This window comes from Myodes glareolus, chromosome 24 (assembly GCF_982192425.1).
Source record: "Myodes glareolus chromosome 24, mMyoGla1.1, whole genome shotgun sequence".
NCBI classification, from domain to species: domain Eukaryota; kingdom Metazoa; phylum Chordata; class Mammalia; order Rodentia; family Cricetidae; genus Myodes; species Myodes glareolus.
The window spans coordinates 36,790,004-36,804,140 of record NC_142049.1 but is presented as its reverse complement, the minus strand read 5'-3'; the positions used below and the strand labels follow the sequence as shown (position 1 = coordinate 36,804,140).

The following is a 14,137-nucleotide window of genomic DNA, read 5'->3' as shown; positions in this document are numbered from 1 at the left end:
AGGTCAAGGCCTGAGACGTCAAGAGTTTGCTGTCACTCATCTGGCAAACCGTGCTGGAGGGTTTGGGCAGAGCAGGGGTGCTGGCAGAACACTGGTGGCCCGATCATCCCAGGGAGACCAAGGGGCCCAAGCCCCGCCAGAGCCAGTAGCATGACTCCCACTGTAACGGGGTCACGTGCTTTTATGTCTTCACAGTGTGGCATCTGTGGCACGCATGGCCGAAGGGCAGAGGGAATGGCCCAGCCTCCCATCCCGTGCCTACCGGTGAAGGCTGCAGTCCCAGCCGCCCGCAGTGACGTTGGTTGTCGTTGGTGACTTGCACGAGAAGGCCAGAGGACCAAGGTCAAGGTAAGGACCATGACCTGCACGCACCTGCACACGATTGTCGGGTCTTGGTGGTGCTGCGAGGGCTGCCCATTCGTGCATCCAGACCTGTCTGCACCCGAAGCAGACTTAGGTCCTCAAGGTGCTCCTGCCTTCCATACAGGGACCCACTGCAAGCTCCCTTTCCCAGATGGGGCACGTCTGGGCAGTTCTCGCACTCCCCAGTACCCACCCTGGCCGCAGAGGAGACCTACCTCAGAAAGTCTCTGTGCCAGGCCCCTCCAGACCCCTCCAGCGTGCTTGGATCGATGATGATTCCCAGTCAATCATTCCTTGGAAAAGCTGAACAAAATGAGTGAAAACTCAGTACCGCCGCTCTCATCGAGACTGAGGTCCTGCACCTTGGGTCACCCAGGTCCTCTGGGAGTAGGATCTGGGCACGCACACCACTCCCCTGCTCCTGCCCTCCTCCAGCACTGGCCTGACTCCCTCTTGATGGCCTGGGTCTTTCACGCTTCTGCTAGCACTCGTGGCCATGGTGAAGGCAGAATATTTGAGGCTAGCCGGGAATCTTGAACTGCTCTTGCCTCCTTGAGAACCTCAGAGGGAGAGGCTAGGTGCGGGGGCTCCTAGCAGAGCCCAACCAAACAATGGCAGTCTGTGCAGCTGAAGCAGGTGGAAGAGGGACCCCTCCACTTTTCCCAGCTCTCTGGGAAAGTTCAGGCCCTGGGGGGAGACCTCAGAAGGAGCTTGGACGTCAAGTCTTTGACAGGCCCAAAGAGAAGCAGCTCAGAGGGTCTCTGAGGTCCAGGGTGCAGCTGCAGTGGGAAAGTGACCTGGGCCATGTGGCTCCTTGAGCCCTGGCCGGCCAGGGCTCTCGTGGTGGTGGAAATCCCACGGGGAGCGTGATAGAAGGAGACACAGAGAGCTTCTGTGGCTGAGTAGCCGCAAGGTAGTCAGGGAGGGTCCCCAAGTCTACTAGGGCAAGACCCAAAACTTTTTGAGTGAGATGATTGTAGACTTAGCGACCGAACCCCACCGAAACCCGTCCCAGATTTCCACCTAGCTGTGTGTCTCCGGACCTGGGGCTCCGGCAAGAAGTCACTGGCAGAAATAGGAGACATTTCTCACACCTTCCTGAAGGAGGTGTGCATAGCTGTGCAGAAATTGGCCTTCGCGTGGCCTTTGGTGGGGTGGGATTTTCCCCGACACTAAGGTCGCACATGCATGACTCCTGGTGGAGGGCCAATCTGTGAAGGTCCTTTGGTCCCATCCCTGGAACTAGGGGTCCTGTCTTGGCTCGAGGCAATCTCAACGCCAGGAAGGTCCAGATTTGTGTTTAGCGTTCCTCAGCAGGGTGCTGTTCTTTTAGGAGGTGCTGTTTGGGGTTAGCTTTGACTCCCATAAAAAAAATTTCAATTGGGCTGCCAGCTTGTAGCTCGAGCAAGGCTGGCTGGAGACCCCTGCTCTTGAGCAGAGGCATCTGCCAATCAAAGCCACTTTATCTTGCAGAGTTGCATTCCAGGGAATCAGAAGGCTTGAGTCTTGCAAGTGGTCTTGGGAGATGTCAGGCTCCCCTGGTTACCCTTGAGGTCCCACATGAGGTTGGATTTCTTGAGACAGTACTGAGGCTTGCAGTCCTACTTTGTGGTTTCGTGAACAGGGCTTCTCTTGAGGAGAGACTGTCAGAGAGCGGCAACCAGTCAGAGCCCTCCTTATCCCGAGAAGGAGACAGAGACAGAGACAGAGACAGAGACGGTGATGGAGATGGAGATGGAGAAAGAGAGAGATGAAGAGACATGGCCAGCGTGCGAGGCAGAGAGTTCCAAAGGAGGTCCTGTCTTGTTGGTCTGCAAGGCATCTCTGGTCGTGGAGGCCTGTGGGGAAGGAAGGCTTAGTGCAGTTTGATCTCAGGCCGTGTGCATTAGCAAGACAGAGGTTTGCAGCTTCCAGTAGGTTGTCAGAGCTGGTCATGGACTAGGAGGCGTGGTTGGCTCAGTGAACGTGGCCAAAGAGATCTGAGTCCTAGGGCCTGAGCTGGAGACCGCTTGGTGTGAGAGCTCTTGGTAGTGACCCCAGGGAGGGCCGCGGTTTCCCGGCTGCCTTGATTCAGAGCTGCTTCTAGGATTTTGGGGAAGAGTGTGCTTGCTGGTGTTGTAGTAGCTGGATGTGCTGGGCGGGCAGAGATTTGTGGATTGGCTGCAGAGAGGGCCAAAGCTCCCCTTCAAGGCCACGGAGGGGGCCGGGGTCAGGTCAAGGCCTGAGACGTCAAGAGTTTGCTGTCACTCAACTGGCAAACCGTGCTGGAGGGTTTGGGCAGAGCAGGGGTGCTGGCAGAACACTGGTGGCCCGATCATCCCAGGGAGACCAAGGGGCCCAAGCCCCGCCAGAGCCAGTAGCATGACTCCCACTGTAACGGGGTCACGTGCTTTTATGTCTTCACAGTGTGGCATCTGTGGCACGCATGGCCGAAGGGCAGAGGGAATGGCCCAGCCTCCCATCCCGTGCCTACCGGTGAAGGCTGCAGTCCCAGCCGCCCGCAGTGACGTTGGTTGTCGTTGGTGACTTGCACGAGAAGGCCAGAGGACCAAGGTCAAGGTAAGGACCATGACCTGCACGCACCTGCACACGATTGTCGGGTCTTGGTGGTGCTGCGAGGGCTGCCCATTCGTGCATCCAGACCTGTCTGCACCCGAAGCAGACTTAGGTCCTCAAGGTGCTCCTGCCTTCCATACAGGGACCCACTGCAAGCTCCCTTTCCCAGATGGGGCACGTCTGGGCAGTTCTCGCACTCCCCAGTACCCACCCTGGCCGCAGAGGAGACCTACCTCAGAAAGTCTCTGTGCCAGGCCCCTCCAGACCCCTCCAGCGTGCTTGGATCGATGATGATTCCCAGTCAATCATTCCTTGGAAAAGCTGAACAAAATGAGTGAAAACTCAGTACCGCCGCTCTCATCGAGACTGAGGTCCTGCACCTTGGGTCACCCAGGTCCTCTGGGAGTAGGATCTGGGCACGCACACCACTCCCCTGCTCCTGCCCTCCTCCAGCACTGGCCTGACTCCCTCTTGATGGCCTGGGTCTTTCACGCTTCTGCTAGCACTCGTGGCCATGGTGAAGGCAGAATATTTGAGGCTAGCCGGGAATCTTGAACTGCTCTTGCCTCCTTGAGAACCTCAGAGGGAGAGGCTAGGTGCGGGGGCTCCTAGCAGAGCCCAACCAAACAATGGCAGTCTGTGCAGCTGAAGCAGGTGGAAGAGGGACCCCTCCACTTTTCCCAGCTCTCTGGGAAAGTTCAGGCCCTGGGGGGAGACCTCAGAAGGAGCTTGGACGTCAAGTCTTTGACAGGCCCGCAGAGAAGCAGCTCAGAGGGTCTCTGAGGTCCAGGGTGCTGCTGCAGTGGGAAAGTGACCTGGGCCATGTGGCTCCTTGAGCCCTGGCCGGCCAGGGCTCTCGTGGTGGTGGAAATCCCACGGGGAGCGTGATAGAAGGAGACACAGAGAGCTTCTGTGGCTGAGTAGCCGCAAGGTAGTCAGGGAGGGTCCCCAAGTCTACTAGGGCAAGACCCAAAACTTTTTGAGTGAGATGATTGTAGACTTAGCGACCGAACCCCACCGAAACCCGTCCCAGATTTCCACCTAGCTGTGTGTCTCCGGACCTGGGGCTCTGGCAAGAAGTCACTGGCAGAAATAGGAGACATTTCTCACACCTTCCTGAAGGAGGTGTGCATAGCTGTGCAGAAATTGGCCTTCGCGTGGCCTTTGGTGGGGTGGGATTTTCCCCGACACTAAGGTCGCACATGCATGACTCCTGGTGGAGGGCCAATCTGTGAAGGTCCTTTGGTCCCATCCCTGGAACTAGGGGTCCTGTCTTGGCTCGAGGCAATCTCAACGCCAGGAAGGTCCAGATTTGTGTTTAGCGTTCCTCAGCAGGGTGCTGTTGTTTTAGGAGGTGCTGTTTGGGGTTAGCTTTGACTCCCATAAAAAAAATTGCAATTGGGCTGCCAGCTTGTAGCTCGAGCAAGGCTGGCTGGAGACCCCTGCTCTTGAGCAGAGGCATCTGCCAATCAAAGCCACTTTATCTTGCAGAGTTGCATTCCAGGGAATCAGAAGGCTTGAGTCTTGCAAGTGGTCTTGGGAGATGTCAGGCTCCCCTGGTTACCCTGGCGGTCCCACCTGAGGTTGGATTTCTTGAGACAGTGCTGAGGCTTGCAGTCCTACTTTGTGGTTTCGTGAACAGGGCTTCTCTTGAGGAGAGACTGTCAGAGAGCGGCAACCAGTCAGAGCCCTCCTTATCCCGAGAAGGAGACAGAGACAGAGACAGAGACAGAGACGGTGATGGAGATGGAGATGGAGAAAGAGAGAGATGAAGAGACATGGCCAGCGTGCGAGGCAGAGAGTTCCAAAGAAGGTCTTGTCTTGTTGGTCTGCAAGGCATCTCTGGTCGTGGAGGCCTGTGGGGAAGGAAGGCTTAGTGCAGTTTGATCTCAGGCCGTGTGCATTAGCAAGACAGAGGTTTGCAGCTTCCAGTAGGTTGTCAGAGCTGGTCATGGACTAGGAGGCGTGGTTGGCTCAGTGAACGTGGCCAAAGAGATCTGAGTCCTAGGGCCTGAGCTGGAGACCGCTTGGTGTGAGAGCTCTTGGTAGTGACCCCAGGGAGGGCCGCGGTTTCCCGGCTGCCTTGATTCAGAGCTGCTTCTAGGATTTTGGGGAAGAGTGTGCTTGCTGGTGTTGTAGTAGCTGGATGTGCTGGGCGGGCAGAGATTTGTGGATTGGCTGCAGAGAGGGCCAAAGCTCCCCTTCAAGGCCACGGAGGGGGCCGGGGTCAGGTCAAGGCCTGAGACGTCAAGAGTTTGCTGTCACTCATCTGGCAAACCGTGCTGGAGGGTTTGGGCAGAGCAGGGGTGCTGGCAGAACACTGGTGGCCCGATCATCCCAGGGAGACCAAGGGGCCCAAGCCCCGCCAGAGCCAGTAGCATGACTCCCACTGTAACGGGGTCACGTGCTTTTATGTCTTCACAGTGTGGCATCTGTGGCACGCATGGCCGAAGGGCAGAGGGAATGGCCCAGCCTCCCATCCCGTGCCTACCGGTGAAGGCTGCAGTCCCAGCCGCCCGCAGTGACGTTGGTTGTCGTTGGTGACTTGCACGAGAAGGCCAGAGGACCAAGGTCAAGGTAAGGACCATGACCTGCACGCACCTGCACACGATTGTCGGGTCTTGGTGGTGCTGCGAGGGCTGCCCATTCGTGCATCCAGACCTGTCTGCACCCGAAGCAGACTTAGGTCCTCAAGGTGCTCCTGCCTTCCATACAGGGACCCACTGCAAGCTCCCTTTCCCAGATGGGGCACGTCTGGGCAGTTCTCGCACTCCCCAGTACCCACCCTGGCCGCAGAGGAGACCTACCTCAGAAAGTCTCTGTGCCAGGCCCCTCCAGACCCCTCCAGCGTGCTTGGATCGATGATGATTCCCAGTCAATCATTCCTTGGAAAAGCTGAACAAAATGAGTGAAAACTCAGTACCGCCGCTCTCATCGAGACTGAGGTCCTGCACCTTGGGTCACCCAGGTCCTCTGGGAGTAGGATCTGGGCACGCACACCACTCCCCTGCTCCTGCCCTCCTCCAGCACTGGCCTGACTCCCTCTTGATGGCCTGGGTCTTTCACGCTTCTGCTAGCACTCGTGGCCATGGTGAAGGCAGAATATTTGAGGCTAGCCGGGAATCTTGAACTGCTCTTGCCTCCTTGAGAACCTCAGAGGGAGAGGCTAGGTGCGGGGGCTCCTAGCAGAGCCCAACCAAACAATGGCAGTCTGTGCAGCTGAAGCAGGTGGAAGAGGGACCCCTCCACTTTTCCCAGCTCTCTGGGAAAGTTCAGGCCCTGGGGGGAGACCTCAGAAGGAGCTTGGACGTCATGTCTTTGACAGGCCCGCAGAGAAGCAGCTCAGAGGGTCTCTGAGGTCCAGGGTGCTGCTGCAGTGGGAAAGTGACCTGGGCCATGTGGCTCCTTGAGCCCTGGCGGGCCAGGGCTCTCGTGGTGGTGGAAATCCCACGGGGAGCGTGATAGAAGGAGACACAGAGAGCTTCTGTGGCTGAGTAGCCGCAAGGTAGTCAGGGAGGGTCCCCAAGTCTACTAGGGCAAGACCCAAAACTTTTTGAGTGAGATGATTGTAGACTTAGCGACCGAACCCCACCGAAACCCGTCCCAGATTTCCACCTAGCTGTGTGTCTCCGGACCTGGTGCTCTGGCAAGAAGTCACTGGCAGAAATAGGAGACATTTCTCACACCTTCCTGAAGGAGGTGTGCATAGCTGTGCAGAAATTGGCCTTCGCGTGGCCTTTGGTGGGGTGGGATTTTCCCCGACACTAAGGTCGCACATGCATGACTCCTGGTGGAGGGCCAATCTGTGAAGGTCCTTTGGTCCCATCCCTGGAACTAGGGGTCCTGTCTTGGCTCGAGGCAATCTCAACGCCAGGAAGGTCCAGATTTGTGTTTAGCGTTCCTCAGCAGGGTGCTGTTGTTTTAGGAGGTGCTGTTTGGGGTTAGCTTTGACTCCCATAAAAAAAATTGCAATTGGGCTGCCAGCTTGTAGCTCGAGCAAGGCTGGCTGGAGACCCCTGCTCTTGAGCAGAGGCATCTGCCAATCAAAGCCACTTTATCTTGCAGAGTTGCATTCCAGGGAATCAGAAGGCTTGAGTCTTGCAAGTGGTCTTGGGAGATGTCAGGCTCCCCTGGTTACCCTGGCGGTCCCACCTGAGGTTGGATTTCTTGAGACAGTGCTGAGGCTTGCAGTCCTACTTTGTGGTTTCGTGAACAGGGCTTCTCTTGAGGAGAGACTGTCAGAGAGCGGCAACCAGTCAGAGCCCTCCTTATCTGGAGAAGGAGACAGAGACAGAGACAGAGACAGAGACGGTGATGGAGATGGAGATGGAGAAAGAGAGAGATGAAGAGACATGGCCAGCGTGCGAGGCAGAGAGTTCCAAAGAAGGTCTTGTCTTGTTGGTCTGCAAGGCATCTCTGGTCGTGGAGGCCTGTGGGGAAGGAAGGCTTAGTGCAGTTTGATCTCAGGCCGTGTGCATTAGCAAGACAGAGGTTTGCAGCTTCCAGTAGGTTGTCAGAGCTGGTCATGGACTAGGAGGCGTGGTTGGCTCAGTGAACGTGGCCAAAGAGATCTGAGTCCTAGGGCCTGAGCTGGAGACCGCTTGGTGTGAGAGCTCTTGGTAGTGACCCCAGGGAGGGCCGCGGTTTCCCGGCTGCCTTGATTCAGAGCTGCTTCTAGGATTTTGGGGAAGAGTGTGCTTGCTGGTGTTGTAGTAGCTGGATGTGCTGGGCGGGCAGAGATTTGTGGATTGGCTGCAGAGAGTTCCAAAGCTCCCCTTCAAGGCCACGGAGGGGGCCGGGGTCAGGTCAAGGCCTGAGACGTCAAGAGTTTGCTGTCACTCAACTGGCAAACCGTGCTGGAGGGTGTGGGCAGAGCAGGGGTGCTGGCAGAACACTGGTGGCCCGATCATCCCAGGGAGACCAAGGGGCCCAAGCCCCGCCAGAGCCAGTAGCATGACTCCCACTGTAACGGGGTCACGTGCTTTTATGTCTTCACAGTGTGGCATCTGTGGCACGCATGGCCGAAGGGCAGAGGGAATGGCCCAGCCTCCCATCCCGTGCCTACCGGTGAAGGCTGCAGTCCCAGCCGCCCGCAGTGATGTTGGTTGTCGTTGGTGACTTGCACGAGAAGGCCAGAGGACCAAGGTCAAGGTAAGGACCATGACCTGCACGCACCTGCACACGATTGTCGGGTCTTGGTGGTGCTGCGAGGGCTGCCCATTCGTGCATCCAGACCTGTCTGCACCTGAAGCAGACTTAGGTCCTCAAGGTGCTCCTGCCTTCCATACAGGGACCCACTGCAAGCTCCCTTGCCCAGATGGGGCACGTCTGGGCAGTTCTCGCACTCCCCAGTACCCACCCTGGCCGCAGAGGAGACCTACCTCAGAAAGTCTCTGTGCCAGGCCCCTCCAGACCCCTCCAGCGTGCTTGGATCGATGATGATTCCCAGTCAATCATTCCTTGGAAAAGCTGAACAAAATGAGTGAAAACTCAGTACCGCCGCTCTCATCGAGACTGAGGTCCTGCACCTTGGGTCACCCAGGTCCTCTGGGAGTAGGATCTGGGCAGGCACACCACTCCCCTGCTCCTGCCCTCCTCCAGCACTGGCCTGACTCCCTCTTGATGGCCTGGGTCTTTCACGCTTCTGCTAGCACTCGTGGCCATGGTGAAGGCAGAATATTTGAGGCTAGCCGGGAATCTTGAACTGCTCTTGCCTCCTTGAGAACCTCAGAGGGAGAGGCTAGGTGCGGGGGCTCCTAGCAGAGCCCAACCAAACAATGGCAGTCTGTGCAGCTGAAGCAGGTGGACGAGGGACCCCTCCACTTTTCCCAGCTCTCTGGGAAAGTTCAGGCCCTAGGGGGAGACCTCAGAAGGAGCTTGGACGTCAAGTCTGTGACAGGCCCGCAGAGAAGCAGCTCAGAGGGTCTCTGAGGTCCAGGGTGCTGCTGCAGTGGGAAAGTGACCTGGGCCATGTGGCTCCTTGAGCCCTGGCCGGCCAGGGCTCTCGTGGTGGTTGAAATCCCACGGGGAGCGTGATAGAAGGAGACACAGAGAGCTTCTGGGGATGAGTAGCCGCAAGGTAGTCAGGGAGGGTCCCCAAGTCGACTAGGGCAAGACCCAAAACTTTGAGTGAGATGATTGTAGACTTAGAGACCGACCCCCCGCCGACACCCGTCCCAGATTTCCACCTAGCTGTGTGTCTCCGGACGTGGGGCTCTGGCAAGAAGTCATTGGCAGAAATAGGAGACATTTCTCACACCTTCCTGAAGGAGGTGTGCATAGCTGTGCAGAAATTGGCCTTCGCGTGGCCTTTGGTGGGGTGGGATTTACCCCGACACTAAGGTCGCACATGCATGACTCCTGGTGGAGGGCCAATTTGTGAAGGTCCTTTGGTCCCATCCCTGGAACTAGGGGTCCTGTCTTGGCTCTAGGCATTCTCAACGCCAGGAAGGTCCAGATTTGTGTTTAGCCTTCCTCAGCAGGGTCCTGTTCTTTTAGGAGGTGCTGTTTGGGGTTAGCTTTGACGCCCATCAAAAAATTGCAATTGGGCTGCCAGCTTGTAGCTCAAGCAAGGCTGGCTGGAGACCCCTGCTCTTGAGCAGAGGCATCTGCCAATCAAAGCCACTTTATCTTGCAGAGTTGCATTCCAGGGAATCAGAAGGCTTGAGTCTTGCAAGTGGTCTTGGGAGATGTCAGGCTCCCCTGGTTACCCTGGCGGTCCCACCTGAGGTTGGATTTCTTGAGACAGTGCTGAGGCTTGCAGTCCTACTTTGTGGTTTCGTGAACAGGGCTTCTCTTGAGGAGAGACTGTCAGAGAGCGGCAACCAGTCAGAGCCCTCCTTATCCGGAGAAGGAGACAGAGACAGAGACAGAGACAGAGACGTTGATGGAGATGGAGATGGAGAAAGAGAGAGATGAAGAGACATGGCCAGCGTGCGAGGCAGAGAGTTCCAAAGAAGGTCTTGTCTTGTTGGTCTGCAAGGCATCTCTGGTCGTGGAGGCCTGTGGGGAAGGAAGGCTTAGTGCAGTTTGATCTCAGGCCGTGTGCATTAGCAAGACAGAGGTTTACAGCTTCCAGTAGGTTGTCAGAGCTGGTCATGGACTAGGAGGCGTGGTTGGCTCAGTGAACGTGGCCAAAGAGATCTGAGTCCTAGGGCCTGAGCTGGAGACCGCTTGGTGTGAGAGCTCTTGGTAGTGACCCCAGGGAGGGCCGCGGTTTCCCGGCTGCCTTGATTCAGAGCTGCTTGTAGGATTTTGGGGAAGAGTGTGCTTGCTGGTGTTGTAGTAGCTGGATGTGCTGGGCGGGCAGAGATTTGTGGATTGGCTGCAGAGAGGGCCAAAGCTCCCCTTCAAGGCCACGGAGGGGGCCGGGGTCAGGTCAAGGCCTGAGACGTCAAGAGTTTGCTGTCACTCATCTGGCAAACCGTGCTGGAGGGTTTGGGCAGAGCAGGGGTGCTGGCAGAACACTGGTGGCCCGATCATCCCAGGGAGACCAAGGGGCCCTTGCCCCGCCAGAGCCACTAGCATGACTCCCACTGTAACGGGGTCACGTGCTTTTATGTCTTCACAGTGTGGCATCTGTGGCACGCATGGCCGAAGGGCAGAGGGAATGGCCCAGCCTCCCATCCCGTGCCTACCGGTGAAGGCTGCAGTCCCAGCCGCCCGCAGTGACGTTGGTTGTCGTTGGTGACTTGCAAGAGAAGGCCAGAGGACCAAGGTCAAGGTAAGGACCATGACCTGCACGCACCTGCACACGATTGTCCGGTCTTGGTGGTGCTGCGAGGGCTGCCCATTCGTGCATCCAGACCTGTCTGCACCCGAAGCAGACTTAGGTCCTCAAGGTGCTCCTGCCTTCCATACAGGGACCCACTGCAAGCTCCCTTTCCCAGATGGGGCACGTCTGGGCAGTTCTCGCACTCCCCAGTACCCACCCTGGCCGCAGAGGAGACCTACCTCAGAAAGTCTCTGTGCCAGGCCCCTCCAGGCCCCTCCAGCGTGCTTGGATCGATGATGATTCCCAGTCAATCATTCCTTGGAAAAGCTGAACAAAATGAGTGAAAACTCAGTACCGCCGCTCTCATCGAGACTGAGGTCCTGCACCTTGGGTCACCCAGGTCCTCTGGGAGTAGGATCTGGGCACGCACACCACTCCCCTGCTCCTGCCCTCCTCCAGCACTGGCCTGACTCCCTCTTGATGGCCTGGGTCTTTCACGCTTCTGCTAGCACTCGTGGCCATGGTGAAGGCAGAATATTTGAGGCTAGCCGGGAATCTTGAACTGCTCTTGCCTCGTTGAGAACCTCAGAGGGAGAGGCTAGGTGCGGGGGCTCCTAGCAGAGCCCAACCAAACAATGGCAGTCTGTGCAGCTGAAGCAGGTGGAAGAGGGACCCCTCCACTTTTCCCAGCTCTCTGGGAAAGTTCAGGCCCTGGGGGGAGACCTCAGAAGGAGCTTGGACGTCAAGTCTGTGACAGGCCCGCAGAGAAGCAGCTCAGAGGGTCTCTGAGGTCCAGGGTGCTGCTGCAGTGGGAAAGTGACCTGGGCCATGTGGCTCCTTGAGCCCTGGCCGGCCAGGGCTCTCGTGGTGGTTGAAATCCCACGGGGAGCGTGATAGAAGGAGACACAGAGAGCTTCTGTGGCTGAGTACCCGCAAGGGAGTCAGGGAGGGTCCCCAAGTCGACTAGGGCAAGACCCAAAACTTTGAGTGAGATGATTGTAGACTTAGCCACCGACCCCCCACCGAAACCCGTCCCAGATTTCCACCTAGCTGTGTGTCTCCGGACCTGGGGCTCCGGCAAGAAGTCACTGGCAGAAATAGGAGACATTTCTCACACCTTCCTGAAGGAGGTGTGCATAGCTGTGCAGAAATTGGCCTTCGCGTGGCCTTTGGTGGGGTGGGATTTACCCCGACACTAAGGTCACACATGCATGACTCCTGGTGGAGGGCCAATTTGTGAAGGTCCTTTGGTCTCATCCCTGGAACTAGGGGTCCTGTCTTGGCTCTAGGCAATCTCAACGCCAGGAAGGTCCAGATTTGTGTTTATTGTTCCTCAGCAGGGTTCTGTTCTTTTAGGAGGTGCTGTTTGGGGTTAGCTTTGACTCCCATCAAAAAATTGCAATTGGGCTGCCAGCTTGAAGCTCAAGCAAGGCTGGCTGGAGACCCCTGCTGTTGAGAAGAGGCATCTGCCTATCAAAGCCACTTTATCTTGCAGAGTTGCATTCCAGGGAATCAGAAGGCTTGAGTCTTGCAAGTGGTCTTGGGAGATGTCAGGCTCCCCTGGTTACCCTTGCGGTCCCAACTGAGGTTGGATTTCTTGAGACAGTGCTGAGGCTTGCAGTCCTACTTTGTGGTTTCGTGAACAGGGCTTCTCTTGAGGAGAGACTGTCAGAGAGCGGCAACCAGTCAGAGCCCTCCTTATCTGGAGAAGGAGACAGAGACAGAGACAGAGACAGAGGCAGAGACGGTGATGGAGATGGCGAAAGAGAGAGATGAGGAGACATGACCAACGTGCGAATCAGAGAGTTCCAAAGAAGGTCTTGTCTTGTTGGTCTGCAAGGCATCTCTGGTCGTGGAGGCCTGTGGGGAAGGAAGGCTTAGTGCAGTTTGATCTCAGGCCGTGTGCATTAGCAAGACAGAGGTTTGCAGCTTCCAGTAGTTTGTCAGAGCTGGTCATGGACTAGGACGCGTGGTTGGCTCAGTGAACGTGGCCAAAGAGATCTGAGTCCTAGGGCCTGAGCTGGAGACAACTTGGTGTGAGGGCTCTTGGTAGTGACCCCAGGGAGGGCTGCGGTTTCCCGGCTGCCTTGATTCAGAGCTGCTTCTAGGATTTTGGGGAAGAGTGTGCTTGCTGGTGTTGTAGTAGCTGGATGTGCTGGGCGGGCAGAGATTTGTGGATTGGCTGCAGAGAGGGCCAAAGCTCCCCTTCAAGGCCACGGAGGGGGCCGGGGTCAGGTCAAGGCCTGAGACGTCAAGAGTTTGCTGTCACTCATCTGGCAAACCGTGCTGGAGGGTTTGGGCAGAGCAGGGGTGCTGGCAGAACACTGGTGGCCCGATCATCCCAGGGAGACCAAGGGGCCCAAGCCCCGCCAGAGCCACTAGCATGACTCCCACTGTAACTGGGTTACGTGCTTTTATGTCTTCACAGTGTGGCATCTGTGGCACGCATGGCCGAAGGGCAGAGGGAATGGCCCAGCCTCCCATCCCGTGCCTACCGGTGAAGGCTGCAGTCCCAGCCGCCCGCAGTGACGTTGGTTGTCGTTGGTGACTTGCACGAGAAGGCCAGAGGACTAAGGGCAAGGTAAGGACCATGACCTGCAAGCACCTGCACACGATTGTCGGGTCTTGGTGGTGCTGCGAGGGCTGCCCATTCGTGCATCCAGACCTGTCTGCACCCGAAGCAGACTTAGGTCCTCAAGGTGCTCCTGCCTTCCATACAGGGACCCACTGCAAGCTCCCTTTCCCAGATGGGGCACGTCTGGGCAGTTCTCGCACTCCCCAGTACCCACCCTGGCCGCAGAGGAGACCTACCTCAGAAAGTCTCTGTGCCAGGCCCCTCCAGGCCCCTCCAGCGTGCTTGGATCGATGATGATTCCCAGTCAATCATTCCTTGGAAAAGCTGAACAAAATGAGTGAAAACTCAGTACCGCCGCTCTCATCGAGACTGAGGTCCTGCACCTTGGGTCACCCAGGTCCTCTGGGAGTAGGATCTGGGCACGCACACCACTCCCCTGCTCCTGCCCTCCTCCAGCACTGGCCTGACTCCCTCTTGATGGCCTGGGTCTTTCATGCTTCTGCTAGCACTCGTGGCCATGGTGAAGGCAGAATATTTGAGGCTAGCCGGGAATCTTGAACTGCTCTTGCCTCGTTGAGAACCTCAGAGGGAGAGGCTAGGTGCGGGGGCTCCTAGCAGAGCCCAACCAAACAATGGCAGTCTGTGCAGCTGAAGCAGGTGGAAGAGGGACCCCTCCACTTTTCCCAGCTCTCTGGGAAAGTTCAGGCCCTGGGGGGAGACCTCAGAAGGAGCTTGGACGTCAAGTCTGTGACAGGCCCGCAGAGAAGCAGCTCAGAGGGTCTCTGAGGTCCAGGGTGCTGCTGCAGTGGGAAAGTGACCTGGGCCATGTGGCTCCTTGAGCCCTGGCCGGCCAGGGCTCTCGTGGTGGTTGAAATCCCACGGGGAGCGTGATAGAAGGAGACACAGAGAGCTTCTGTGGCTGAGTACCC

General features: G+C 57.2%; 6 non-coding genes across 6 annotated transcripts; all 6 read left to right on the top strand.

Annotated features, from left to right (window-relative positions):
• The first annotated feature begins 626 nt into the window (after nt 1–626).
• LOC148118141 (small nucleolar RNA SNORD116) lies at nt 627–720 on the top strand. The gene has a single exon (XR_015736464.1). It is a non-coding gene; the product is annotated as a small nucleolar RNA SNORD116 (small nucleolar RNA).
• Nucleotides 721–3,200: 2,480 nt separating this feature from the next.
• LOC148118140 (small nucleolar RNA SNORD116) lies at nt 3,201–3,294 on the top strand. Its single transcript, XR_015736463.1, has one exon. It is a non-coding gene; the product is annotated as a small nucleolar RNA SNORD116 (small nucleolar RNA).
• A 2,480-nt stretch (nt 3,295–5,774) lies between these two features.
• Nucleotides 5,775–5,868, top strand: LOC148118139 (small nucleolar RNA SNORD116). Its single transcript, XR_015736462.1, has one exon. It is a non-coding gene; the product is annotated as a small nucleolar RNA SNORD116 (small nucleolar RNA).
• Nucleotides 5,869–8,348: 2,480 nt separating this feature from the next.
• Nucleotides 8,349–8,442, top strand: LOC148118138 (small nucleolar RNA SNORD116). The gene has a single exon (XR_015736461.1). It is a non-coding gene; the product is annotated as a small nucleolar RNA SNORD116 (small nucleolar RNA).
• A 2,478-nt stretch (nt 8,443–10,920) lies between these two features.
• Nucleotides 10,921–11,014, top strand: LOC148118137 (small nucleolar RNA SNORD116). The gene has a single exon (XR_015736460.1). It is a non-coding gene; the product is annotated as a small nucleolar RNA SNORD116 (small nucleolar RNA).
• Nucleotides 11,015–13,492: 2,478 nt separating this feature from the next.
• Nucleotides 13,493–13,586, top strand: LOC148118136 (small nucleolar RNA SNORD116). The gene has a single exon (XR_015736459.1). It is a non-coding gene; the product is annotated as a small nucleolar RNA SNORD116 (small nucleolar RNA).
• Nucleotides 13,587–14,137: the final 551 nt, after the last annotated feature.